The following is a 26,053-nucleotide window of genomic DNA, read 5'->3' as shown; positions in this document are numbered from 1 at the left end:
GTTTTTCCCTTAGGGCGCGCTGAGAACCACCGAAGCGGCCTGCGTCACCCAAATTGCACGTCCACGTCGTGTGATTCAGTCTGTTGCATCTTTTCTATCAGCGGATTGGACTAAAAGAGTCGGGAATATGACGGCAAGGAATCGGAGGAACATGAAGTACGATTAATAAAAAAAAAATTAATGAAAAAGGGGTGAAACACGAGGACTTCCCAGGGAGTCACCCATCTTAGTACTTCTCTCGCACAAGCCCGCTTAACTTCGGAGTTCTAATGGGATCCGATGCATTAGAGCTGGTAGGATCGCACCCAATAATGAATGAATTCTTTATTGTTTTGTCTCTCGAATTGCGGATCTGAGGAACAGGTGCTGCACTTTCAAACACGAAGCTCGTCTCGATACGTACAAAGTGCATCTCAATCTAAGAGATGGAGATGCTTAAATTCCAACCCGGAGATGGTCTTTTGGGTCATTTTTCCTGTAGGGCGCGCTGAATACCACTGAAGAGCCCACGTTACCCAGATCAAACGTCCACGTTGTGTGATTCAGTCTATTGCATCTTTTATATGTAAGGATTGGACTGAAAGAGTCAGGAATAGGACGGCGAGGAATCGAAGGAACAAGAAGTACGAGTAATAAAAAAAGAAATTAATGAAAAAGGGGTGCAACACGAGGACTTCCCAGGGGGTCACCTATCCTAGTACTGCTCTCACCCAAGCCCGCTTAACTTCGGAGTTCTGATGGGATCCGATGCATTAGTGCTGGTATGATCGCACCCAATAGTGAATGAATTCTTTATTGTTTTGTCTCTCGAATTGCGGAACGAAGGAACAGGCGCTGCACTTTCAAACGCGAAGCTCGTCAAGATACCTACATTGGGCATCTCAGTCTAAGAGACGGAGACGCTCAAATTCCAACCCGGAGATGGTTTTTTGGGTCGTTTTTCCCGTAGGGCACGCTAGGACCCACCAAAGCAGCCCGCGTCACCCAGATCGCACGTCCACGTTGTGTGATTCAGTCTATTGCATATTTTCTATCCGCGGATTGGACTGAAAGAGTCGGGAATAGGACGGCCAGGAATTGGAGGAACAAGAAGTACGAGTAATAAAAAGAAATTAATGAAAAAGGGATACAACACGAGGACTTCCCTGGGGGTCACCCATCCTAGTACTGCTCTCGCTCAAGCATGCTTAACTTCGGAGTTCTGATAGGATCCGATGCTTTAGTGCTGGTATGGTCGCACCCAACAGTGAATGAATTATTTTTTGTTTTGTGTCTCGAATTGCAGATTGGAGGAACAGGCGATGCACTTTCAAATGCACATAACTTTCGATCGCCTGAGAGTTACGGGAGCTTCAGCCTGCTCACGCGAAGCTCGTCTCGATATCTACAGCGCGCATCTCGGTCTAAGAGACGGAGACACACAAATTCCAACCCAGATATGGTCTTTCGGGTTGTTTTTCCCGTAGGGCGCCCTGGGTCCCACCGAAGCGACCCGCGTCACCCAGATCTCACGTCCACGGTGTGTAATTCAGTCTATTGCATCTTTAATATCCGCGAATTGGATTGAAAGAGTCGGGAATAGGACAGCGAGGAATCGGAGGAACAAGAAGTACAAATAATAAAAAGAAATTAATGAAAAAAGGGTGCAACACGAGGACTTCCCAGGAGGTCACCAATCCTAGTACTGCTCTCGCCCAAGCATGCTTAACTTCGGAGTTCTGATGGGATCCGATGCATTAGTGCTTGTATGATCGCACCCAACAGTGAATGAATTCTTTATTATTTTGTCTCTCGAATTTCGGATCGGAGGAACAGGCGCTGCACTTTCAAACGGACGTAACTTTCGATTGACTGAATGTTACGGGAGCATCAGCCTGCTCACGCTAAGCTCATTTCGATACCTATAGCGCGCATCTTGGTCTAAGAGACGAAGACGCACAATTCCAACCCATCAATGGTCTTTTGGGTTGTTTTTCCCGTAGGGCGTGCTGGGACCCACCGAAGCGGCCCGCGTCACCCAGATTGCACGTCCACTTCGTGTGATTCAGTTTATTGCATCTTTTCTATCCGATGATTGGACTGTAAGAGTCGGGAATAGGACGGCGAATAATCGAAAGAACAAGAAGTATGAGTAATAAAAAAAGAAATTAATGAAAAAGAGGTGCAACACGAAAACTTCCCAGGGAGTCACCAATCCTAGTACTGCTCTCGCCCAAGCATGCTTAACTTTGGAGTTCTGATGGGATCCGATGCATTAGTGCTGGTATGATCGCACCCAACAGTGAATGAATTCTTTATTATTTTGTCTCTTGAATTGTGGATCGGAGGAACAGGCGCTGCGCTGCACTTTCAAACGGACATAACTTTCGATCGGCTGAGGGTTACGGGAGATTCAGCCTGCTCATGCGAAGCTCGTCTCGATACCAACAGCGCGCATCTCGGTCTAAGAGATGAAGACGCTCAAATTCCAACCCGAAGATGGTCTTTCGGGTCATTTTTCCCGAACGGCGCGCTGGGACCTACCGAAGCGGCCGTCGTCACCTAGATGGCACGTGCACGTCGTGTGATTCAGTCTATTGCATCTTTTCTATCCGCGGATTGGACTGAAAAAGTCGGGAATAGGACGGTGTGGAATCGGAGGAACAAGAAGTACGAGTAATAAAAAAAGAAATTAATGAAAAAGGGGTGCAACACGAGAACTTCCCATGGGGTCACCCATCCTAATACTGCTCTCGCCCAAGCTCGCTTAACTTCGAAGTTCTGATGGGATCCTTTTCATTAGCGCTAGTATGATCGCACCCAACAGTGAATGAATTTTTTGTTGTTTTGTCTCTCGAATTGCGGATCGGAGGAACAGGCGCTGAACTTTCAAACGGACATAACTTTCGATCGGCTGAGAGTTACGGGAGCTTCAACTTGTTCACGTGAAGCTCGTCGCGATACCTATAGCGCACATCTCGGTCTAAGAGATGGAGATGCACAAATTCCAACACGGAGATGGTCTTTTGGGTCGTTTTTCCCATAGGGCACGCTGGTGTAGGGGATCGGTTAACTCGTGACAAGAAACGCAGCGGAAATTTAAAAATTTTTAACAAAAGAAATCTGAGCACTTGTGTAGTATTCATAAAACTCAAACAACCATAGGGTGTTTAGAATTTTACCTATCAATCTCAAAGATTGATTTATGGCTCCAACAAAGTTGATAAACAACTAGGCTCTTGAAAAGGGTAGACTCAATCTACAAGCTTCCAAGAGCACTCCTTGCTCAAAATGGATTCAACACTTCGAGCCTTCGAATTAGGTCCACGACTAGACGATCTAAATCCGCTCTAAATATGCACTAGAAAATTTAGAGAATTTAGCATTGAGATATTATTTTCTTCACCATCAAAAATGAAAGAAAAATTTGGAGAATATTTTTGGAGAGGGTTCGGCCACTTCAAAGTTGGAATGGAATGAATTGTGTAATGTGTGTATATTATATTAATGGAGAAGAATTGATTAGATACAATTAAAACCATGCATAGAAAAATGCATGACTTGCATGGAAAATTGCATCCAAACTTCCAACCCTTCAAAATCCATCACACACATACATATATATATATTATATATATATACACGCCTATTCATATATAAATATATATGGAATTTTGAACTTATTTTAATTAAATATTAAACCTAAACCCATTTAAGTTTAATCAATTAATTAAATTCAACTTGAACTCATTCAAGTACACTAGTAACAATAATTATATAACACTATTTTATTTGAGCTCTACAAGACTCAATAGTGTTTAATTATTTGTACATTAAAATGTCAACTAGTGTTAAATTAATTCAACACTTGAATTAATTAACTAAGTTCAAAATAATAGTTTAGAAAATCACCATTTTCATAAACTAATTATTTTAAGTCAACTTTTAATCTTGGAACACATTCACAAATTAAAAGTTACTTATTCCATTCGTTCTCCAATTTAGAAGTCAAACTTCTAATTTATTTTACTTATAAAATCCTTTATAAGTTGTTCAACACATTGAACTTATTTTAATCTTAACGGGATCTAGAAAGCTAGTACTTGTGTGACCCTCAATGGTTCACTGATACAACTAGCAGTGGGTTCACATCTCCATGTGATTCGGGATCAACAAGTCCCTTATATGAGCATACCCTATATATAGCTCCATTCTTATTGATCAACACAATGATAATAAGAACGTCAGAAAACTCAAGTCTGATAGTAACCAACCAGTCATGTAAACGTCTAGCAGCATCGCTTACATGATTCCCTAGGTATCAAATGATAGTGCCTGCAAGAACCAATCAATTATGGTTAGCGTACAGTACGGTCCCTTCAACTCATATATCCCGACCGATTTGACAACTATTGGTTTATCGATAGTTGTCATTGAATCGATAACTATGTGTCATGCCATAGTTGCATCAAAAATGTAATTCAAGAAACTCCTTTCTTAATTACACTTACTCTGATCAGAGATTTCAAGCTACGTATGCATGATATAACATAGGATATCCATACCCGTAGGTAAGCGGTGAATCCCCGACTAAAATGCATTGACTCCTATATGTTTCGTCACAACACCCAACATTGCCACCTGATGACCCCAGATGAGTCGGTAAACAAGTCAAAGTGAAGCACTAGCATATAGAGTTTCCATGTTGTCCCGGGTTATAAGGACTAATGGTGTACAACCATAAACTAGGAGTTCTCCACTCGATAAGTGAGAACCACTTGGAAAATCCTTTAGGGAGGGTTGTTCAGTGCACTCTACAAGGAGCACCTATTTGCATGCTTAGACATCTCCATGTCCCCTACCAATGAAACATGGTACTCACATCGCAAATACTAGTCTCAAGCTCGAGCGGCCTTTATCCTTCTTTATGGCGGCTGAATCGACTAGGAACAGTTTAGAATATACAATATTCCAAATATGAGTTTCATGATAGTCATCACATGACCATCTCATATTATTTATACTATTTGTGTATTCAAGGGCTTTATCTATGCAGCCTGCATGGATATAAAGATAAAGATGTGCCAAATTAAATAATGTCAAATATTATTAAAATAAAGATTGTCATACAAGAGTTCTCACAAGGACCATCGGCCAACACATTTGCTTGACGGGCACCTACTCTAACAATCTCCCACTTGCACTAGAGCCAACTACCCATATTCTTCAAATCCATTGATTCGCGATGCTTTTCGAACAATGGTCCTGGTAAAGGCTTAGTTAGTGGATCAGCAACATTATCTGCGGAGGCGACTCTGTCTAACAAGACATCTCCTCGTTCCACAATTTCCCGGATGATGTGGTATTTTCTCAGTACATGTTTGGATTTCTGATGAGACCTTGGTTCTTTTTCCTGAACAACGGCACCAGTGTTGTCGCAGTACACCGGGACTGGATCAACTCCATTAGGAATAACGCCCAACTCTTGGACGAAATTCCTAATCCAAACAGCTTCCTTTGCAGCATCGAATGCAGCAATATATTCTGCCTCGGTGGTTGAATCCGCAGTGCTGTTTTGCTTGGAACTCTTCCAACAAACAGCAGCACCATTGAGCATGAATATAAAACCGGAAGTTGACTTCGAATCATCAACATCGCTTTGGAAGCTAGAGTCGGTATAGCCTTCCAATTTTAGTTCTCCACCGCCATAAACCAAGAACATATTCTTAGTCTTTCTCAAATACTTGAGAATGTCTTTCACAGCTTTCCAGTGTGGAAGACCAGGATTCGATTGATATCTACTTGTAACACTAAGTGCAAAAGCCACGTCAGGACGTGTAGATATCATCGCATACATGATACTACCAATTGCAGATGCATATGGAATGCGTGTCATCGTCTCTATCTCTGCATCATTCTTGGGAAACATGGACTTGGATAGAGACACGCCATGAAACATTGGTAGATGTCCTCTCTTGGACTCATCCATCGAGAACCTCTTCACGATGGTATCAATGTATGTGGACTGGGTGAGACCAAGCAATCTTTTCGATCTATCCCGATAGATTTGTATTCCCAATACAAAAGATGCTTCACCCAAGTCCTTCATCGAGAACTTACTCGATAACCATACTTTAGTTGATTGCAACATTCCTACATCATTCCCAATGAGTAGAATGTCATCAACATAAAGTACCAGGAATGTCACAGCACTCCCACTAACCTTCTTATACACACATGGTTCCTCAGGATTCTTAGTAAACCCAAACTCTTTGATTGTACCATCAAATCTGAGGTTCCAGCTCCTAGATGCCTGTTTGAGACCATAGATAGATCTCTGAAGTTTGCATACTTTATACTCACTTCCGATAGATGTGAACCCTTCAGGTTGAGACATGTAAATTTCTTCCTTAATATCCCCATTAAGAAAAGCTGTCTTCACATCCATCTGCCATATTTCATAGTCATACCATGCGGCAATGACAAGCAATATCCTTATGGACTTGAACATTGAGACTGGAGAAAAAGTTTCTTCAAAGTCAACTCCTTGCCTTTGAGTATAACCTTTTGCCACCAATCGAGCCTTGAAGGTCAGAACCTTCCCATCCGTCCCAAGCTTCCTCTTGTAAATCCATTTACACCCTATAGGAACAATTCCTTCAGGTGGATCCAAAAGATTCCACACTTGGTTCGAATACATGAAATTCATCTCAAATTCCATAGCTTCAAGCCACTTGGATGAATCGGCATCAGACAATGCTTCCTTGAAGGTCCTTGGATCACATCCATGGTCAGGCTCATCTTGGCCCTCTTCAAGAAGCAGACCATACCTCATAGGTGGTCTTGAGATCCTCTCGGATCTTCTAGGAGCTTGTATCTCCTCTCTTGGTTGTTCGGGTTTGGGTTCCACAATCGTGGGTGTTTCTCGAACTTCTTCGAGTTCTATCATCTCCCATTTTCTATCCAATAGAAATTTCTTCTCCAAGAAGGTTGCATTCCTAGAAACGAACACCTTTGTTTCTTTGGGATGATAGAAATAATATCCAACCGAATTCCTTGGATATCCCACGAAGTAGCATAAAATGGATCGAGCATCCAATTTATCTCCCACTATCTGCTTCACATAAGGAGGGCATCCCCATATTCTTAGATAAGAATACTTTGGAGATTTTCCCATCCATATCTCATATGGTGTCTTATCAACTGCCTTTGAATGGACATTGTTCAACAACAGTGCCGCTGTCTCAAGTGCATATCCCCAAAAGGATGGCGGCAACTCCGTGAACCTCATCATAGACCAAACCATGTCCATCAAAGTTCGATTACGACGTTCTGAAACACCATTCAACTGAGGTGTACCAGGAGGAGTCCACTGTGAGAGAATCCCATTCTCCCTAAGATACTCTTGGAATTCAGTACTCAAGTACTCACCACCTCGATCCGATCGAAGTGCCATGATGCTTCGTCCCAATTGTTTTTCTACTTCATTTCTGAATTCTTTGAACTTTTCAAAAGCTTCAGATTTGTATTTCATCAAATACACATACCCATACCTAGAGAAGTCATCTGTAAAGGTAATGAAGTAAGAATGTTCGTGCTTAGTGGTGATGCTAAGTGGACCACTCACATCTGTATGGACCAAATCCAACAGTCCCTTGGCTCGCTCCAGATGGCCCTTAAAGGGAATTTTGGTCATCTTTCCTTTTAGACAGGGTTCACAAGTAGTAAGAGAATTAATATCAGACATATCAAACATGCCTTCTCCCACTAGCTTGTTCATCCTTTTAAAAGATATATGACCTAATCGAGCATGCCATAAGTGTGCTGGATTTAGAGTATCTTGTATTCTTTTGGATGTTGTTGATATCTCTTGGACATTATACATAGGAATATCTTTTAATTTTAAATTATAGAGATCATTTTCCAATTGTCCTGTACCAATTAAACATTCATTCTTGTAAATATTGCAAACACTTTTGCCAAATAAACAAGAATATCCATCTTTATCAAGCATAGAAATGGAAACAATGTTTTTCACCAAATCTGGTACAAACAAAACATATCTTAAACATAATTTAAAATCATTGTCTAACAATAAGTAAACATCTCCAATAGCTTTGGCTGCAACTCTTGCCCCATTGCCCATCCTCAAGAAGGTCTCACCATCTCTGAGTCTCCTACTTCTTGCCATCACCTGCAAATCATTATAGAGATGAGAGCCACAGCCGGTATCCAATACCCAAGAAGAAGAGTTAAGTGAAATGTTTACTTCAATGTAGAACATACCTTTTCCAGAACCATTCTGGTCAAGATATTCCTTGCAATTACGTTTCCAATGTCCAGGTTTCTTGCAATGATGACAGACATCATTAGTCTTGTTAGCCTTAACTAGTTTGGCTACCACAACGGGACTCGGAGCTTGCCTCTTCAAGGGCACGTTCTTTTTGGGAGCATGGAAGGAACGCTTCTTTCCCTTCCCATGTGGTCTATTCTTTGAACCAGATGAAGATCCCACATAAAGAACCGGCTTCTCTTTCTTGATTGTGGATTCAAACGTAACAAGCATGTTAACCAACTCCTCAAGGGTTGGATCTAACTTGTTCATGTTGAAATTCACCACAAAAGGATCAAATGAGCTAGGCAGTGACAAGAGCAACACGTCTATTGTCAACTCAGTTGGTAGCACAAGATCCATGCTAACGAGTTTCTCCACGAGCCCAATCAACTTTAGGCCATGCTCATGGACCGAAGCCCCATCTCGCATGCGCAAAGTGATTAGCTCCTTGACAATCGCATGTTGAAGTGGACGTGTTTGTTCACCAAAGAGTTCTTTGAGATGCAAATGAATGTCAGCAGCATGCTTTGCACTCTCAAAATATCGCTGAAGCTCATCATTCATAGAAGCCTGCATATAACACTTGGCTTTCAAGTCATGGTCACACCAATCCTTGTAAGTCTGTAGCTCTTCAGGGCTACAATCAGTCGGAGCCTTATCAGGGGGCGACTCATTAAGTGTATATGCAATCCTCTCCGAGTTTAAGATGATTTTTAGATTTCTTAGCCAATCGAGGTAATTTGGACCGGTCAGTAAATGTTTGTCGAGTATAGTAGATAGCGGATTGCGAATTGATGACATTGTCAAAACTTGTACTAAAAAATAATAACAGATAAATGTCAATGACTATTTTAAAATATTTAATAAGATATAAAGTGTGGACTTTAACTTTATAAATATTTACTCCCACTGTTTTGACATTTTTACTACCCTCTAGTAAAAACGGGAAACTCCTTTCCTCAAAAGGTACATAAGGTCCAATTAGCCAATTACGATCACGAATAATATCAGCCAATCATAATTTCTAAAAGGTAGTTTCCAATTGCATCTCCATGCAACCCTTACGTAAACTTTTGTCTCACGCTTGATTAGGACCCAATAATATGACGTCGTTCATCTTTACGTGTCAAGCCTTACCCATCGATATCGAACCTTAATGGACGGTCATCATGAGTTCCCCCAATAATATGAGCCGAAGTCAAGGGAGTTCCACGTAGTTCACATCACCATGTCAATGGATGTCATAGCTTTCCGGCATCCAAACCCCCCCAATAATATGAGCCGAGTATTGAATACGGGTAGCGTTCGTCATGCATCCATTGTCGATGGAAGACATGGAAATTATAAACACATTTATAATTCCCCTTTTCGGGCTTGATATAAATTTTAAATCTAATTCAAAATGAGGGTTTTTAATTTTGAAAAGGTCTCATCATTAATTTTAAACATCGCCATGTTTGATCGTATGTTTGCCGAATTCATGCAACTTTGTTATTATAAAATAATAACGCACATACTAATTAACAAGGATGATCAATCGCCCCAAAAACTATTTGGCCCATGTGAGCCAAACACGGGCCTAGGTCCAATTCCTAGGGAATGCATGGGATGCAAATGCAACAATTACATAAGCTTCCAATATTTACATGTCTTGGATCTTCATAATTCATCATGGCCCACCATCTTCCAATCTTGAACTTCCGCTATCAAAAATTTTACATTAAAATATCCATGGCAAATAGGGATACATCTCATGGGGTGGGAACGGGCCATAAATCAAGCCCACTTTATAATTTGATAATTATTACAACCATTCAACACAAAATATCCTAGCATACACCTAGCAAATTGGTCTTGGGCTTTTAATCATCCTTCATGCACAATATCACATATCATACACCATCAATTAATTATCTCAATAATCAATTGATCAAATATTATATATATTGGTCCAATCACTAACCATCACAATTATAAAATAAATTAACAAAATAAACAAACACCTTTGTTTACTTTCAAATTAATTTATTTATAATTGAATTTCTTGTAAATCACAATTTACTATAAATAGTCAAAGTCACACTTTAACTATTTATTTTATGAGAAAAATCACATATTATAAAGTTTAATTTTTCATAAAAATCAACTATAATGTATTTAACAATTTAGGGTCTATGACACATGATATTCCAAAACACCTTTTGAAAAACTCAAGTCGTCATAGTCGTCACCGAAACTCCGTCGCCGGATTCCGGTCAATTTTTTTTTTATTATTATTAAAAAATATGGGGCAGCTAGGGCACCTTCGGGCAGCCTATGGGCTGCCCGAAACCATTAAAAAAATATTTATAAAAACAGCCCAAAATTGATAAATCTTGATTTTCTCATGCGGTTAGAAATTGACCTCAACATAATATCCAACAAATACTACACAAAAGAGTAACCTGTCTCTGATACCACTGTAGGGGATCGGTTAACTCGTGCCCGAAAACGCAGCGGAAATATAAAAAATTTTTAACAAAAGAAATCCGAGCACTTGTGTAGTATTCATAAAACTCAAACAACCATAGGGTGTTTAGAATTTTACCTATCAATCTCAAAGATTGATTTATGGCTCCAACCAAGTTGATAAACAACTAGGATCTTGAAAAGGGTAGACTCAATCTACGAGCTTCCAAGAGCACTCCTTGCTCAAAATGGATTCAACACTTCGAGCCTCCGAATTAGGTCCACGACTAGACGATCTAAATCCGCTCTAAATATGCACTAGAATATTTAGAAAATTTAGCATTGAGATATGATTTTCTTCACCATCAAAAATGAAAGAAAAATTTGGAGAATATTTTTGGAGAGGGTTCGGCCACTTCAAAGTTGGAATGGAATGAATTGTGTAATGTGTGTGTATTATATTAATGGAGAAGAATTGATTAGATACAATTAAAACCATGCATAGAAAAATGCATGATTTGCATGGAAAATTGCATCCAATCTTCCAACCCTTCAAATTCCATCACACACATACATATATATATATATATTATATATACACGCCTATTCATATATAAATATATATGGAATTTTGAACTTATTTTTATTAAATATTAAACCTAAACCCATTTAAGTTTAATCAATTAATTAAATTCAACTTGAACTCATTCAAGTACACTAGTAACAATAATTATATAACACTATTTTATTTGAGCTCTACAAGACTCAATAGTGTTTAATTATTTGTACATTAAAATGTCAACTAGTGTTAAATTAATTCAACACTTGAATTAATTAACTAAGTTCAAAATAATAGTTTAGAAAATCACCATTTTCATAAACTAATTATTTTAAGTCAAATTTTAATCTTGGAATACATTCACAAATTAAAAGTTACTTATTCCATTCGTTCTCCAATTTAGAAGTCAAACTTCTAATTTATTTTACTTATAAACTCCTTTATAAGTTGTTCAACACATTGAATTTATTTTAATCTCAACGGGATCTAGAAAGCTAGTACTTGTGTGACCCTCAATGGTTCACTGATACAACTAGCAGTGGGTTCACATCTCCATGTGATTCGGGATCAACAAGTCCCTTATATGAGCATACCCTATATATAGCTCCATTCTTATTGATCAACACATTGATAATAAAAACGTCAGAAAACTCAAGTCTGATAGTACCCAACCAGTCATGTAAACGTCTAGCAACATCGCTTACATGACTCCCTAGGTATCAAATGATAGTGTCTGCAAGAACCAATCAATTATGGTTAGCGTACAGTACGGTCCCTTCAACTCATATATCCCGACCGATTTGACAACCATTGGTTTATCGAGAGTTGTCATTGAATCGATAACTATGTGTCATGCCGTAGTTGCATCGAAAATGTAATTCAAGAAACTCCTTTCTTAATTACACTTACTCTGATCAGAGATTTCAAGCTACGTATGCATGATATAACATAGGATATCCATACCCGTAGGTAAGCGGTGAATCCCCGACTACAATGCATTGACTCCTATATGTTTCGTCACAACACCAACATTGCCACCTGATGACCCCAGATGAGTCGGTAAACAAGTCAAAGTGAAGCACTAGCATATAGAGTCTCCATGTTGTCCCGGGTTATAAGGACTAATGGTGTACAACCATAAACTAGGAGTTCTCCACTCGATAAGTGAGAACCACTTGGAAAATCCTTTAGGGAGGGTTGTTCAGTGCACTCTACAAGGAGCACCTATTTGCATGCTTGGACATCTCCATGTCCCCTACCAAAACATGGTACTCACATCGCAAATACTAGACTCAAGCTCGAGCGGCCTTTATCCTTCTTTATGGCGGTTGAATCGACTAGGAACAGTTTAGAATATACAGTATTCCAAATATGAGTTTCATGATAGTCATCACATGACCATCTCATATTCTTTCTACTATTTGTATATTCAAGGGTTTTATCTATGCAGCTTGCATGGGTATAAAGATAAAGATGTGCCAAATTAAATAATGTCAAATATTATTAAAATAAATATTGCTATACAAGAGTTCTCACAAGGACCATCGGCCAACACATTTGCTCGACGGGCACCTACTCTAACAGCTGGGAACCACCGAAGCGGCCCGCGTCACCCAGATTGCACACCATGTCATGTGATTTAGTCTTTTGCATCTTTTTTATCCGCGGATTGGACTGAAAGAGTCGGGAATATGACGGCAAGGAATCGGAGGAACATGAAGTACGAGTAATAAAAAGAGAAATTAATGAAAAAGGGGTGCAACACAAGGACTTCCCAGGGAGTCACCCATCCTAGTACTGCTCTCGCACAAGCCCGCTTAACTTCGGAGCTCTAATGGGATCCGATGCATTAGTGCTGGTATGATCGCACCCAATAATGAATGAATTATTTATTGTTTTGTCTCTCGAATTGCGGATCTGAGGAACAGGCGCTGCACTTTCAAACACGAAGCTCGTCTCGATACGTACAACGTGCATCTCAATCTAAGAGACGGAGACGATCAAATTCCAACCCAGAGATGGTCTTTTGGGTCATTTTTCCCGTAGGGCACGCTGGGACCCACTGAAGAGCCCGCGTCACCCAGATCAAACGTCCATGTCGTGTGATTCAGCCTATTGAATCTTTTCTATGCACGGATTGGACTGAAAGAGTCAAGAATAGGACGGCGAGGAATCGGAGGAACAAAAAGTACGAGTAATAAAAAAAGAAATTAATGAAAAAGGAGTGCAACACGAGGACTACCCAGGGGGTCACCTTACCTAGTACTGCTCTCGCCCAAGCCCGCTTAACTTCGGAGTTCTGATGGGATCCGATGCATTAGTGCTGGCATGATCGCACCCAACAGTGAATGAATTCTTTATTGTTTTGTCTCTCGAATTGCTGAATGAAGGAACAGGCGCTGCACTTTCAAAAGCGAAGCTCGTCTCGATACCTACATCGCGCATCTCAGTCTAAGAGACGGAGACGCTCAAATTCCAACCCGAAGATGGTTTTTTGGGTTGTTTTTCCTGTAGGGCACGCTGGGACCCACCAAAGCAGCCCGCGTCACCCAGATCGCATGTCCACGTTGTGTGATTCAGTCTATTGCATATTTTCTATCCGCGGATTGGACTGAAAGAGTCATGAATAGGATGGCCAGGAATTGGAGGAACAAGAAGTACGAGTAATAAAAAGAAATTAATGAAAAAGGGGTGCAACACGAGGACTTCCCTGAGGTCACCTATCCTAGTACTGCTCTCGCTCAAGCATGCTTAACTTCGGAGTTCTGATGGGATCCGGTGCTTTAGTGCTGGTATGATCGCACCCAACAGTGAATGAATTATTTCTTGTTTTGTCTCTCGAATTGCGGATTGGAGGAACAGGCGCTGCACTTTCAAACGCACATAACTTTCGATCGGCTGAGAGTTACGAGAGCTTCAGCCTGCTCAAGCGAAGCTCGTCTCGATATCTGCAGTGCGCATCTCGGTATAAGAGACGGAGACGCACAAATTCCAACCCAGAGATGTTCTTTCGGGTCGTTTTTCCCATAGGGCGCGCTGGGACCCACCGAAGCGGCCCGCAACACCCAGATCGCACGTCCACGTCGTGTGATTCAGTCTATTGCATCATTTATATCCGAGGATTGGACTGAAAAAGTCGGGAATAGGACGGAGAGGAATCGGAGGAACAAGAAGTACGAGTAATAAAATAAGAAATTAATGAAAAAGGGTTGCAACACGAGGACTTCCCAGGGGGTCACCCATCCTAGTACAGCTTTCACCCAAGCACACTTAACTTCGGAGTTCTGATGGGATCCGATGCATTAGTGCTGTTATGCTCGCACCCAACAGTGAATGAATTTTTTATTGTTTTGTCTCTCGAATTACGGATCGGAGGAACATGCGCTGCACTTTCAAACGCGAAGCTCGTCTCGATACCTACGACGCGCATCTCAGTCTAAGAGACGAAGACGCTGAAATTCCAACCCGGAGATGGTCTTTTGGGTCGTTCTTCCCGTAGGTCGCGCTGGGACTAACGAAGCAGCCCGCGTCACCCAAATATCACGTCCACGTCGTGTGATTCAATCTATTGCATCTTTTCTATCCGCGGATTGGACTGAAAGAGTTGGGAATAGGACAACGAGGAATCGGAGGAACAAGAAGTACGAGTAATAAAAAAAGAAATTAATGAAAAAAGGGGTGCAACACGAGGACTTCCCAAGGGGTCACCCATGCTAGTACTGCTCTCGCCCAAGCACGCTTAACTTCGGAGTTGTGATGGGATCCAGTGCATTAGTGTTGTTATGATCACACCCAACAGTGAATGAATTCTTGAAAGAGTGGGTGCCCGGTGAGCCAACTTGTGGCTAAGGGCTTTTATGACTCTATGTATAAACAATCTTTTGTTTAATATAATTTACACTTTTATAATGGCGTTTACTTTATCTTTTATCATATTATTATGTTGTGACATACTATAAGATGTTTAGATGAAGACCTTGAATATACTATAGTGTATGTAAGATGTGGTGGCACATGGGGATGTCTATCATGAAACACATCTTATAGTCACTGTATATTCTAAACTGTTCCTAGTCGATTGAGCCGTTCGTTAATAAGGATAAGGATCGCTCGAGATTGAGACTAGCATTTGCGATGCCGAGTACCACGTTTCATTGGTATGGAACATAGAGATGTTCAAAGCATGCAAATGGATATTCATACGATGAATGATCGAACTACCCTATCCGGACTTTCCAAGTGGTTATCACTTATCGAGTGGATAAAGTCCGCGGTTTTGGTTGTACACCATTAGTCCTTACTACTTGAAACATCATTGAGACTCTATATGCTAGTACTGTACTTTGACTCGTTTACCGACTCTATTGGGGTCATCAGGTGTCGGGATTGGGTACAGTTATGACACATATAGGAGTCGATGCTTTGTTGTCAAGGATTCACCACATACTTGCTAGTGTGGATATCCTATGCAATCTGAGGAGATATTAGTGTGACGAATCTCTGGCCAGAGTACATGATGTGTTTTAAGAAATGGTTTCTTAGTAGCACATGCGATGTCACTATTTGATCTTCAAGATGCATTGCATAGTTATCGAATCTCGAACGACTCTCGATTTACCAATGGTTGTTGATTCGATCGGGATATATGGATGAAGGGTCCATACTGTACGCTAACCAAAATCTATTGGTTCTTGCAGGCACTATCAGTGATACCTAGGGAATCATGGGGCGATGTTGCTAGGCGCTCTTACCATGATTCGATGGGCAAGTCGGAAATTGTTGTTCCGAGTCCCAAGGAGTTGTGAGCCCACGGCTAGATGTATCCCTGAACCATTGAGGGTCACACAAGTAATGGATTTTTAATCCCCGTTGAGATAATTAAATTTGAAGAGTTAAATTTAGTGAATAAAGAAGTGAGACTTCTTATATCAGAGTAGAAGAGTAAGATTTCCTAAAATGACATAGGGATGAGCATTTTTGGAAATCACTGAATTCGGATTCAGAAAATTTATCTTGACTCTAAAAGATGCAGAAATGGTTTCTGTGCACATTGGTGAAATTGGTTTATCAATCTGAGTCACGATGAATTTTATATTAATTTCTGAACATGCGGGCTTTGCTTTTCAGGCTTGAACTTATGACTAATGGGCCCTAAGCTGTTAGCAGCCCACATTATAAATAAGTTATTTCAGTACAGAAATTAAAGAACAGAGGCTCATAATTTTGAACACTAGGGTTTTTGAGACCTATAGTGGCCGCCCCCTCTCTGTATTTTCTCTCTGAAATCCAGTCTGTGAATTTGGAATTTGCAGTCTGGTTTAACGGATCAAATTCGTTAATTCTCTTCGTAGAAACTTCTGATAGATTTTCTAGTGCAATCTATCAGAGGGATTCGAATTCTGTTCGTGGACCTGATTGAAGAATTGTTCGTCCATCAGTTCCTGGGATATACAACAAGAGCAGAGTTATTTGTTGGTGTCCATAATCTCGTTTCGAGATTCAAGGTAAAAATTTAATTGTTATTTAATTTTTACACGCACAATTTAATCGTAAAGTTTTGATACCCATGATATGGAATCATTCCATATAAAATTTTAAAACTTCCTTTGCACCGGGTATCAATTCTGATTGATCTGAACACCGTTTTCCAACAGTGGTATCAAAGCCAGGTTGCTCAGATCAAGCGATTAAATTAATCGATTGTACAAAATTTTTAAGGCCTCGGTTTTTGAAACAAAACAAATTATTAAAAAATTTAAAATTAATGGGCAAACCCGGGGTAGCGAACGTCGCTGCCCAGCGCAGCGCACGGCGCTGCCCGGCCCGAGCCCCTTTTGGGGCACGGGCTGCCCGGGATCGTCCCGGGCGGCCCGGGAAAATTAATTTTTTATTTTTTAATTAAAATTTTAATATGTTAAAATTCTATTTTTGGTCCGATCGAAAATTGTTTTTGATTGGTCCACGAGGCGTCGGATCGAATTGTTCGAGTCTGAAAATTTTAAAATTGATTTTTGGATAAATTTGAATTTTTGGAAAATTTATAGATTTTATCCGTTAAATCAAATTTTATGAAATTAATTATTTTTGGTGCAATTGATGATAAGATATGATCTTATGGAAATATTGAGTAAAATATGATTTTATGTATAAAATTGGATTTTATATGTAAAATATGATTTTATTTGATAAAAAGATAAAATATGATTTTTTATGTAAAATAAGATTTTATATATGGAATATGATTTTATCCTTTTTAATTTAATTGCCATTGCATGTTATCTAATAAATTAATTTTGAATTAAATATTATTGGATAAGGATGATCGATTGCCATGACCAATTTTGTAGGTGTATGTTAGGGAATTTACATTTTGTTTTTATTGTTGTTGGATTTATTAATGGGCCTGGTTTATGGCCCAATATGAATTGTCATATGTAATAAAAGTGGGCCTGGTTTATGGCCCGTTCTCACCCCTTAAAATGTATCCTCTACTTGTCATAGTTATTTATTGTAAATACATTATACTTAGTGGGAGATGAAGATTTGAAGACGGAGGTGGGCCCAGCAGACAATAAAGACTGAAGAAATGTAAATTGGAAGCACAATGTAATAGGATTGCATTGCATACTTGCATATCACCTAGGATTGGACTTAGACTCGTGATTGGCAACCACGGGTCGATTAGTAATGGAATCGATCATCCTAAAATATAATATATGATATTATCGTTGTATGCATGTTTAGACTAAATTGTATGAATCCCGCAAGAATACAAATTTTAAATGATGAGACAAATTTTCAAAATTAAAATCCCTCATTTTAAATATGATTTAAAATTGATATCAAGATAAACAAAAGGGAATTTTAAATATTGTTTAAATATTTCTACCTTCCATCAACGTTCAATGTATGTGATGCTACCCGCGGATATGGTCCGGCTCATATTATTGGGGGGGCTCGTTCGTCGAAAAGCTGTACATTGGATCGACACATGTTGTAAGTTGGGTGAAACTTCCATGGGATTGGCTCATATTATTGGGGATCCACATGGCGACCGTCCATCACAACTTAATATTGATGGGTCATCTTGACATGTCACAATAAACGGCGTCATATTATTGGGCCCTTATTGGACATGAGGTAAAAACATGGAGGTTGTTTTGGAAGCAATTGGGCTCTACCTTTTGAAAATTATGGTTGGCTGATATTATTCGGGACTATAGTTTGTCAATTGGACTTCATGTTCCCACTAAAGAAAATGTTTCTCGTTTTCACTAGAGGGTGGTGAAATCGTCAAAATAGTGGGAGTGTGATTCATAAAATAAAAATTCGCCATATTTTATGTCTTAGTAAATTAATTAAACAATCATCGATAATTGTCTGTTTCATCTCAGTATATCATTATGATGAATCTTCGTAATCCACATGTTTCAATTCTCGAACAAAACAAACTTACTGGCGCAAACAATACAGAATGATTCCATAAGTTAATATTGTCCTAAGTTCGGAAAAGATTTTCTAAGTGTTAGAAAAGGCTTCTCCAAAAACAGCCCCGGCTGATGTAACTGCCGAAAGGTTGGCCGAACTAGAGAAATGGTTGGACCATGATTTCAAGGCCAAATGTTACATGCAAAATTGGACAAGTCTAAACAAGTTTGCCATCACTGCAAGAAACCCGGTCATTGGAAACGTAACTGCAAGGAATACCTCGAGCAGTTGCGAACTGCAAAGGGTATGTTTTATATTGAAATAAATGTTTTTCTTAACACTACTTCTTGGGTATTGGATACCAGATGTAGATCTCACATTTGCAATGAGTTGCAAATGATGACAAGAAGTAATAGGCTAAGGATAGGTGAGACCCAGTCAAGGCTCGGGAATGGTTCCAGAGTTAAATCCATAGCTATGGGAAATATTTGTTTAATTTTGCAAACAAATTTTAAGTTGTATTATGAGAAATATTTTTTTATTTGTGCCAAAGATTTGATTAAAAACATTATTTCTGTTTCTATGCTTGATAGAGATGGTTTTTCTTGCAATTTTGTGAATGGGATTTGCAATATTTACAAGAATGAATGTTTGATTGGAAATGGACAACTTGAAAACAATCTATATAACTTAAAATTAAAAGACGTTCCAATAAATTATGTTGATAAACCGGTAACAACGAACAAAAGGAAAATCGATAGTCAAAACCCGGCAAACCTTTGGCATGCTAGGCTAGGTCATATTTCCTCAAGGAGGATGAACAAGCTAGTGGGAGAGGGCATGTTTGATATGTCTGATATTAACTCTCTACCTACTTGTGAATCCTGCCTGAAAGGAAAAATGACTAAATCTCCATTCAAGAAGAAACCTGAGCGTAGTCAAAATCTGTTGGATTTGATCCATACAGATGTTTGTGGTCCATTTAGAATTGGTACTCAATTTGGCCACACCTACTTCATTACCTTTACTGATGATTATTCAAGATATGGGTATTTATATTTAATGAAATATAAGTCTGAAGCATTTGAAAAGTTCAAAGAATTCAAGGCTGAAGTAGAAAACAAGCTAGGAAAAAGTATTAAAGCACTTCGATCGGATCGAGGTGGAGAATACTTAAGTACCGAGTTTTTGGACTATCTGAAAGAGAATGGGATTCTCTCTCAGTGGACTCCTCCTATGACACCTCAGCTGAATGGTGTATCAGAGCGTCGTAATCGAACTTTGTTGGACATGGTTCGATCCATGATGAGCTTCACTGAGCTTCCACCTTCGTTTTGGGGCTACACGCTTGAAACAGCGGTGTTGTTGTTGAACAACGTCCATACTAAAGCAGTGAACAAAACACCATACGAGTTATGGAATGGCAAAGCTCCTAAGTATTCGTACTTGAGGATTTGGGGATGTCCTGCTTACGTGAAGCAGACAGTGGGAGATAAGTTGGATAGTCGATCCACCTTATGTTATTTTGTAGGGTATCCGAAGAATTCAATCGGATATTATTTCTATCATCCTACTGAAACAAAAGTGTTTGTTTCAAGGAATGCCACCTTCTTGGAGAAGGAGTTCTTATTGGATAAGAAAGGCGAGATGATGGAACTCGAAGAAATTCGAGAAGAACCCGAAATACAAAATAATGATCCCATACCTCAAGAATCTTCAAAGGACACGCCTATACCTAGAAGATCCGAGAGGACTTCTAGACCTCCTATTCGATATGGTCTTCTTCTTGAAGGGGATCAAGATGAACCTGAAGTTGGATGTGATCCAAAAAACTTCAAGGAAGCAATTTCTGATGCGGATTCAAATTTATGGCTTGAAGCTATGCAGTCGGAAATAGATTCGATGCATACAAAACAAGTTTGATCTTTAGTAGATCCTCCCGATGAAATTGTTCCAATAGGGTGTAAATGGATCTACAAGAGAAAGCTTGGGCCTGATGGTAAGGTATTGACCTACAAGGCACGATTGGTGGCGAAAGGTTATACTCAAAGACAAGGAGTTGACTATGATGAAACCTTTTCACCAGTTGCAATGTTCAAGTTCATAAGAATCCTTATTGCCATAGCTGCTTGGTATGACTATGAGATATGACAAATGGATGTGAAGACTTCATTTCTTAATGAAAACATTAAGGAAGAGATCTATATGACGCAGCCTGAGGGATACACATCCATGGGAAGCGAGAATAAGGTATGCAAGCTTCAGAGATCAATCTATGGTCTCAAACAAGCATCAAGAAGTTGGAACCAGAAATTTGATGAAACAATAAAAGGATTTTGGTTTCATCAAGAATCTGGAGGAACCATGCGTGTACAAGAAAGTAGTTAAGGATGCTATGACATTCTTAGTACTTTATGTTGATGACATCTTACTCATTGGGAATGATGTAGGGATGTTGCAGTCAACAAAAATATGGTTATCTGGTAGATTCTCGATGAAGGATTTGGGTGAGGCATCCTATATTCTAGGGATACAGATCTATAGAGATAGATCTAAGAGAATGATAGGACTCACTCAAGCAACCTACATCGACACAATATTGAAAAGGTTTTCAATGGATGGGTCCAAGAGAGGACATCTACCTATGTGTCATGGAGTTTCTCTATCCAAGTCCATGTGTCCCAAGACTGATGAAGAGATAGAGAAAATGACACATGTACAATATGCGTCAGCCATAGGTAGTATCATGTATGGGATGATATCTACCAGACCGGATGTAGCATTTGCTCTGAGTGTCACGAGCAGATATCAAGCCAATCCCGGTCAAATGCATTGGAAAGCCGTGAAGGACATTCTTAAGTACTTACGAAGGACTAAGAATATGTTCATGGTATATGGAGGAAGAGAACTGAAATTGGAAGGCTATACCGACTCTAGCTTCCAAAGTGACGTGGATGACTCGAAGTCAACCTCTGGATTTGTGTTCATGCTCAATGGCGGTGCTGTCTCTTGGAAAAGTTCCAAGCAGGACACCACAGAGGATTCCACCACTGAGGCAGAATACATTGCGGCATCAGCTGCTGCTAAAGAGGCCGTTTGGATGAGGAATTTCGTCCAAGAGTTGGGCGTTATTCCTGAAGTTGTTGGTCCAGTCCCGGTGTACTGTGACAACACGGGTGCCATTGCTCAGGCAAAGGAACCAAGGTCTCATCAAAGATCCAAACACGTACTGAGGAAATACCACATCATCCGGGAGATCATGGAAAGAGGAGACATCACTGTCGAGAGAGTGGCCTCTGCAGACAATATCGCTGATCCACTTACTAAGCCCTTGCCAGGACCATTATTTGACAAACATCGCGAAGCAATGGGACTGTGTAGTATGACTAGATGGCTTTAGGGAAAGTGGGAGATTGAAAGAGTGGGTGCCCGGTGAGCCAACTTGTGGCTAAGGGTTTTTATGACTCTATGTATAAACAATCTTTTGTTTAATATAATTTACACTTTTATAATGGCATTTACTTTATCTTTTATCATATTATTATGTTGTGACATACTATAAGATGTTTAGATGAAGACCTTGAATATACTATAGTGTATGTAAGATGTGGTGGCACATGAGGATGGCTATCATGAAACACATCTTATAGTCACTGTATATTCTAAACTGTTCCTAGTCGATTGAGCCGTCCGTTAATAAGGATAAGGATCGCTCGAGATTGAGACTAGCATTTGCGATGCCGAGTACCATGTTTCATTGGTATGAAACATAGAGATGTTCAAAGCATGCAAATGGATATTCATACGATGAATGATCGAACTACCCTATCCGGACTTTCCAAGTGGTTATCACTTATCGAGTGGATAAAGTCCGCGGTTTTGGTTGTAAGCCATTAGTCCTTACTACTTGAAACATCATTGAGACTCTATATGCTAGTACTGTACTTTGACTCGTTTACCGACTCTATTGGGGTCAACAGGTGTCGGGATTGGGTACAGTTACGACACATATAGGAGTCGATGCTTTGTTGTCAAGGATTCACCACATACTTGCTAATGTGGATATCCTATGCAATCTGAGGAGATATTAGTGTGACGAATCTCTGGCCAGAGTACATGATGTGTTTTAAGAAATGGTTTCTTAGTAGCACATGCGATGTCACTATTTGATCTTCAAGATGCATTGCATAGTTATCGAATCTCGAACGACTCTCGATTTACCAATGGTTGTTGATTCGATCGGGATATATGGATGAAGGGACCGTACTGTACGCTAACCAAAATCTATTGGTTCTTGCAGGCACTATCAGTGATACCTAGGGAATCATGGGGCGATGTTGCTAGGCGCTCTTACCATGATTCGATGGGCAAGTCGGAAATTGTTGTTCCGAGTCACAAGGAGTTGTGAGCCCACGGCTAGCTGTAACCCTGAACCATTGAGGGTCACACAAGTAATGGATTTTTAATCCCCGTTGAGATAATTAAATTTAAAGAGTTAAATTTAGTGAATAAAGAAGTGGGACTTCTTATATCAGAGTAGAAGAGTAAGATTTCCTAAAATGACATAGGGATGGGAATTTTTTGAAATCACTGAATTCGGATTCAGAAAATTTATCTTGACTCTAAAAGATGCAAAAATGGTTTCTGTGCACATTGGTGAAATTGGTTTATCAATCTGAGTCACGATGAATTTTATATTAATTTCTGAACATGCGGGCTTTGCTTGTCAGGCTTGAACTTATGACTAATGGGCCCTAAGCTGTTAGCAGCCCACATTATAAATAAGTTATTTCAGTACAGAAATTAAAGAACAGAGGCTCATAATTTCGAACACTAGGGTTTTTGAGACCTATAGTGGCCGCCCCCTCTCTGTATTTTCTCTCTGAAATCCAGTCTGTGAATTTGGAATTTGCAGTCTGGTTTAACGGATCAAATTCGTTAATTCTCTTCGTAGAAACTATGATAGATTTTCTAGTGCAATCTATCAGAGGGATTCCAATTCTGTTCGTGGACCTGATTGAAGAATTGTTCGTCCATCAGTTCCTGGGATATACAACAAGAGCAGAGTTATCTGTTGGTGTCCATAATCTCGTTTCGAGATTCAAGGTAAAAATTTAATTGTTATTTAATTTTTACATGCACAATTTAATCGTAAAGTTTTGATACCCATGATATGGAATCGTTCCATATAAAATTTTAAAACTTCCGCTGCACCGGGTATCAATTCTGATTGATCTGAACACCGTTTTCCAACAATTCTTTGTTGTTTTGTCTCTCGAATTGCATATCGGAGGAACAGGCGCTGCACTTTCAAACGGACATAACTTTCGATTGGCTGAGAGTTACGGGAGCTTCAGCCTGCTCACGTGAAGCTCGTCTCGATACCTATTGCGCGCATCTTGGTCTAAGAGGCAGAGACGCACAAATTCCAACACGAAGATGGTATTTTGGGTCATTTTTCCCGTAGGGCGCGGTGGGACCCACCGAAGTGGCCCGCGTCACCCAGATCGCGCATCCACGTCGTGTGATTCAGTCTATTGCATCTTTTTTATCTGAGGATTGGACTGTAAGAATAGGGAATAGGACTGCGAGGAATCGGAGGAACAAGAAGTACGAGTAATAAAAAAAGAAATTAATGAAAAAGGGGTGCAACACGAGGATTTCCCATGGGGTCACCCATCCTAGTACTGCTCTCGCCCAAGCACGCTTAACTTCGAAGTGGGATCCGGTGCATTTGTGATGGTATGATTGCACTCAACAGTGAATGAATTATTTATTGTTTTGTCTCTCAAATTGCGGATCGGAGGAACAGGGCTGCACTTTCAAATGGACATAACATTCGATCGTTGAGAGTTACGGGAGCTTCAGCCTGCCCACGCGAAGCTTGTCTCGATACCTACATCGAGTATCTTGGTCTAAGAGATGGAGACGCTCGAATTCCGACCCGAAGATGGTCTTTCGGGTCGTTTTTCCCGAACGGCGCGCTGGGACCCACCAAAGCGGCCGGCGTCACCCAGATCGCACATGCACGTCGTGTGATTCATTCTATTGCATCTTTTCTATCCGCGGATTGGACTGGAAGAGTCGGGAATAGGACGGTGTGGAATCGGAGGAACATGAAGTACGAGTAATAAAAAAAAAAGAAATTAAGGAAAAAGGGCTGCAACACGAGAACTTCCCAGGGGATCACCCATCCTAGTACTACTCTCGCCCAAGCTCGCTTAACTTCGGAGTTCTGCTGGGTTCCGGTGCATTAGTGCTGGTATGGTCGCACCCAACAGTGAATGAATTTTTTGTTGTTTTGTCTCTCGAATTGCGGATCAGAGGAACAGGCGCTGCACTTTCAAACGGAGATAACTTTCGATTGGCTGAGAGTTAAGGGAGCTTCAGCGTGCTCTCGTGAAGCTCGTCTCGATACCTACAGCGCGCATCTCGGTTTAAGAGACGGAGACGCACAAATTCCAACCCATAAATGGTCTTTCGGGTTGTTTTTCCCGTAGGGCACGCTGGGACCCACCGAAGCGGCCCGCGTCACCCAGATCGCACGTCCACGTCATGTGATTCAGTCTATTGCATCTTTTCTATCCGAGGATTGGACTGTAAGAGTCGGGAATAGGACGGCGAGGAATCGGAGGAACAAGAATTACGAGTAATTAAAAAAGAAATTAATGAAAAAGGGGTGCAACACGAGGACTTCCCAGGGGGTCACCAATCCTAGTACTGCTCTTGCCCAAGAACGCTTAACTTCGGAGTTCTGATGGGATCCGATGCATTAGTGCTGGTATGATCGCATCCAACAGTGAATGAATTCTTTATTATTTTGTCTCTCGAATTGCGGATCGGAGGAACAGGCGCTGCACTATCAAACGGACATAACTTTCGATCGACTGAAAGTTACGGGAGCATCAGCCTGCTCACGCTAAGCTCGTTTCTATACCTATAACACGCATCTCGGTCTAAGAGACGGAGACGCACAATTCCAACCCATAAATGGTCTTTCGGGGTGTTTTTCCCGTAGGCACTACAACAAATTTGATGTACAACAACGTCTAAACGACAACGGTTTTGTGAAAAAACTGTTGTCTCATGAGCTTTCACAACGGATTTATTAAAATCCGTTGTCGTTTGCCTTATTTTGTTAAAGAACGACAACAAATTATGACCTATGACAACGGATTTTATAATATGTTGTCTATTAGCGCTTTTTTTGTGTCCTACGACAACGGATATTAAAATTCGTTGTCGATGGGCCTTTTTTTATGGTCATACGACAACGGATTATGGCCTACGACAACGGATTTTAA

The 26,053-nt window shown here is 40.2% G+C and overlaps 13 non-coding genes and 1 pseudogene across 13 annotated transcripts; all 14 read right to left on the bottom strand.

Moving 5' to 3' along the window:
- Positions 1-188: 188 nt before the first annotated feature.
- LOC140869184 (5S ribosomal RNA) lies at positions 189-307 on the bottom strand. Its single transcript, XR_012146572.1, has one exon. It is a non-coding gene; the product is annotated as a 5S ribosomal RNA (ribosomal RNA).
- Positions 308-656: 349 nt separating this feature from the next.
- Positions 657-775, bottom strand: LOC140868131 (5S ribosomal RNA). The gene has a single exon (XR_012145563.1). It is a non-coding gene; the product is annotated as a 5S ribosomal RNA (ribosomal RNA).
- A 348-nt stretch (positions 776-1,123) lies between these two features.
- Positions 1,124-1,242, bottom strand: LOC140868875 (5S ribosomal RNA). Its single transcript, XR_012146274.1, has one exon. It is a non-coding gene; the product is annotated as a 5S ribosomal RNA (ribosomal RNA).
- A 398-nt stretch (positions 1,243-1,640) lies between these two features.
- Positions 1,641-1,759, bottom strand: LOC140868651 (5S ribosomal RNA). Its single transcript, XR_012146058.1, has one exon. It is a non-coding gene; the product is annotated as a 5S ribosomal RNA (ribosomal RNA).
- Positions 1,760-2,158: 399 nt separating this feature from the next.
- Positions 2,159-2,277, bottom strand: LOC140868770 (5S ribosomal RNA). Its single transcript, XR_012146171.1, has one exon. It is a non-coding gene; the product is annotated as a 5S ribosomal RNA (ribosomal RNA).
- Positions 2,278-2,682: 405 nt separating this feature from the next.
- LOC140869326 (5S ribosomal RNA) lies at positions 2,683-2,801 on the bottom strand. The gene has a single exon (XR_012146705.1). It is a non-coding gene; the product is annotated as a 5S ribosomal RNA (ribosomal RNA).
- A 10,273-nt stretch (positions 2,802-13,074) lies between these two features.
- On the bottom strand, positions 13,075-13,193 carry LOC140868959 (5S ribosomal RNA). The gene has a single exon (XR_012146355.1). It is a non-coding gene; the product is annotated as a 5S ribosomal RNA (ribosomal RNA).
- Positions 13,194-13,542: 349 nt separating this feature from the next.
- Positions 13,543-13,661, bottom strand: LOC140869097 (5S ribosomal RNA). Its single transcript, XR_012146487.1, has one exon. It is a non-coding gene; the product is annotated as a 5S ribosomal RNA (ribosomal RNA).
- A 348-nt stretch (positions 13,662-14,009) lies between these two features.
- On the bottom strand, positions 14,010-14,127 carry LOC140868645 (5S ribosomal RNA). Its single transcript, XR_012146052.1, has one exon. It is a non-coding gene; the product is annotated as a 5S ribosomal RNA (ribosomal RNA).
- A 400-nt stretch (positions 14,128-14,527) lies between these two features.
- On the bottom strand, positions 14,528-14,646 carry LOC140869332 (5S ribosomal RNA). Its single transcript, XR_012146711.1, has one exon. It is a non-coding gene; the product is annotated as a 5S ribosomal RNA (ribosomal RNA).
- Positions 14,647-14,996: 350 nt separating this feature from the next.
- On the bottom strand, positions 14,997-15,115 carry LOC140869296 (5S ribosomal RNA). The gene has a single exon (XR_012146675.1). It is a non-coding gene; the product is annotated as a 5S ribosomal RNA (ribosomal RNA).
- A 9,277-nt stretch (positions 15,116-24,392) lies between these two features.
- On the bottom strand, positions 24,393-24,505 carry LOC140869687 (5S ribosomal RNA; annotated as a pseudogene).
- Positions 24,506-24,906: 401 nt separating this feature from the next.
- On the bottom strand, positions 24,907-25,025 carry LOC140868100 (5S ribosomal RNA). Its single transcript, XR_012145534.1, has one exon. It is a non-coding gene; the product is annotated as a 5S ribosomal RNA (ribosomal RNA).
- A 400-nt stretch (positions 25,026-25,425) lies between these two features.
- Positions 25,426-25,544, bottom strand: LOC140868811 (5S ribosomal RNA). The gene has a single exon (XR_012146212.1). It is a non-coding gene; the product is annotated as a 5S ribosomal RNA (ribosomal RNA).
- Between the last annotated feature and the right edge of the window lie 509 nt (positions 25,545-26,053).

This window comes from Henckelia pumila, chromosome 4, assembly GCF_033568475.1.
Source record: "Henckelia pumila isolate YLH828 chromosome 4, ASM3356847v2, whole genome shotgun sequence".
Taxonomy (NCBI): Eukaryota; Viridiplantae; Streptophyta; class Magnoliopsida; order Lamiales; family Gesneriaceae; genus Henckelia; species Henckelia pumila.
This window is presented reverse-complemented; position numbering and strand designations above follow the sequence as displayed.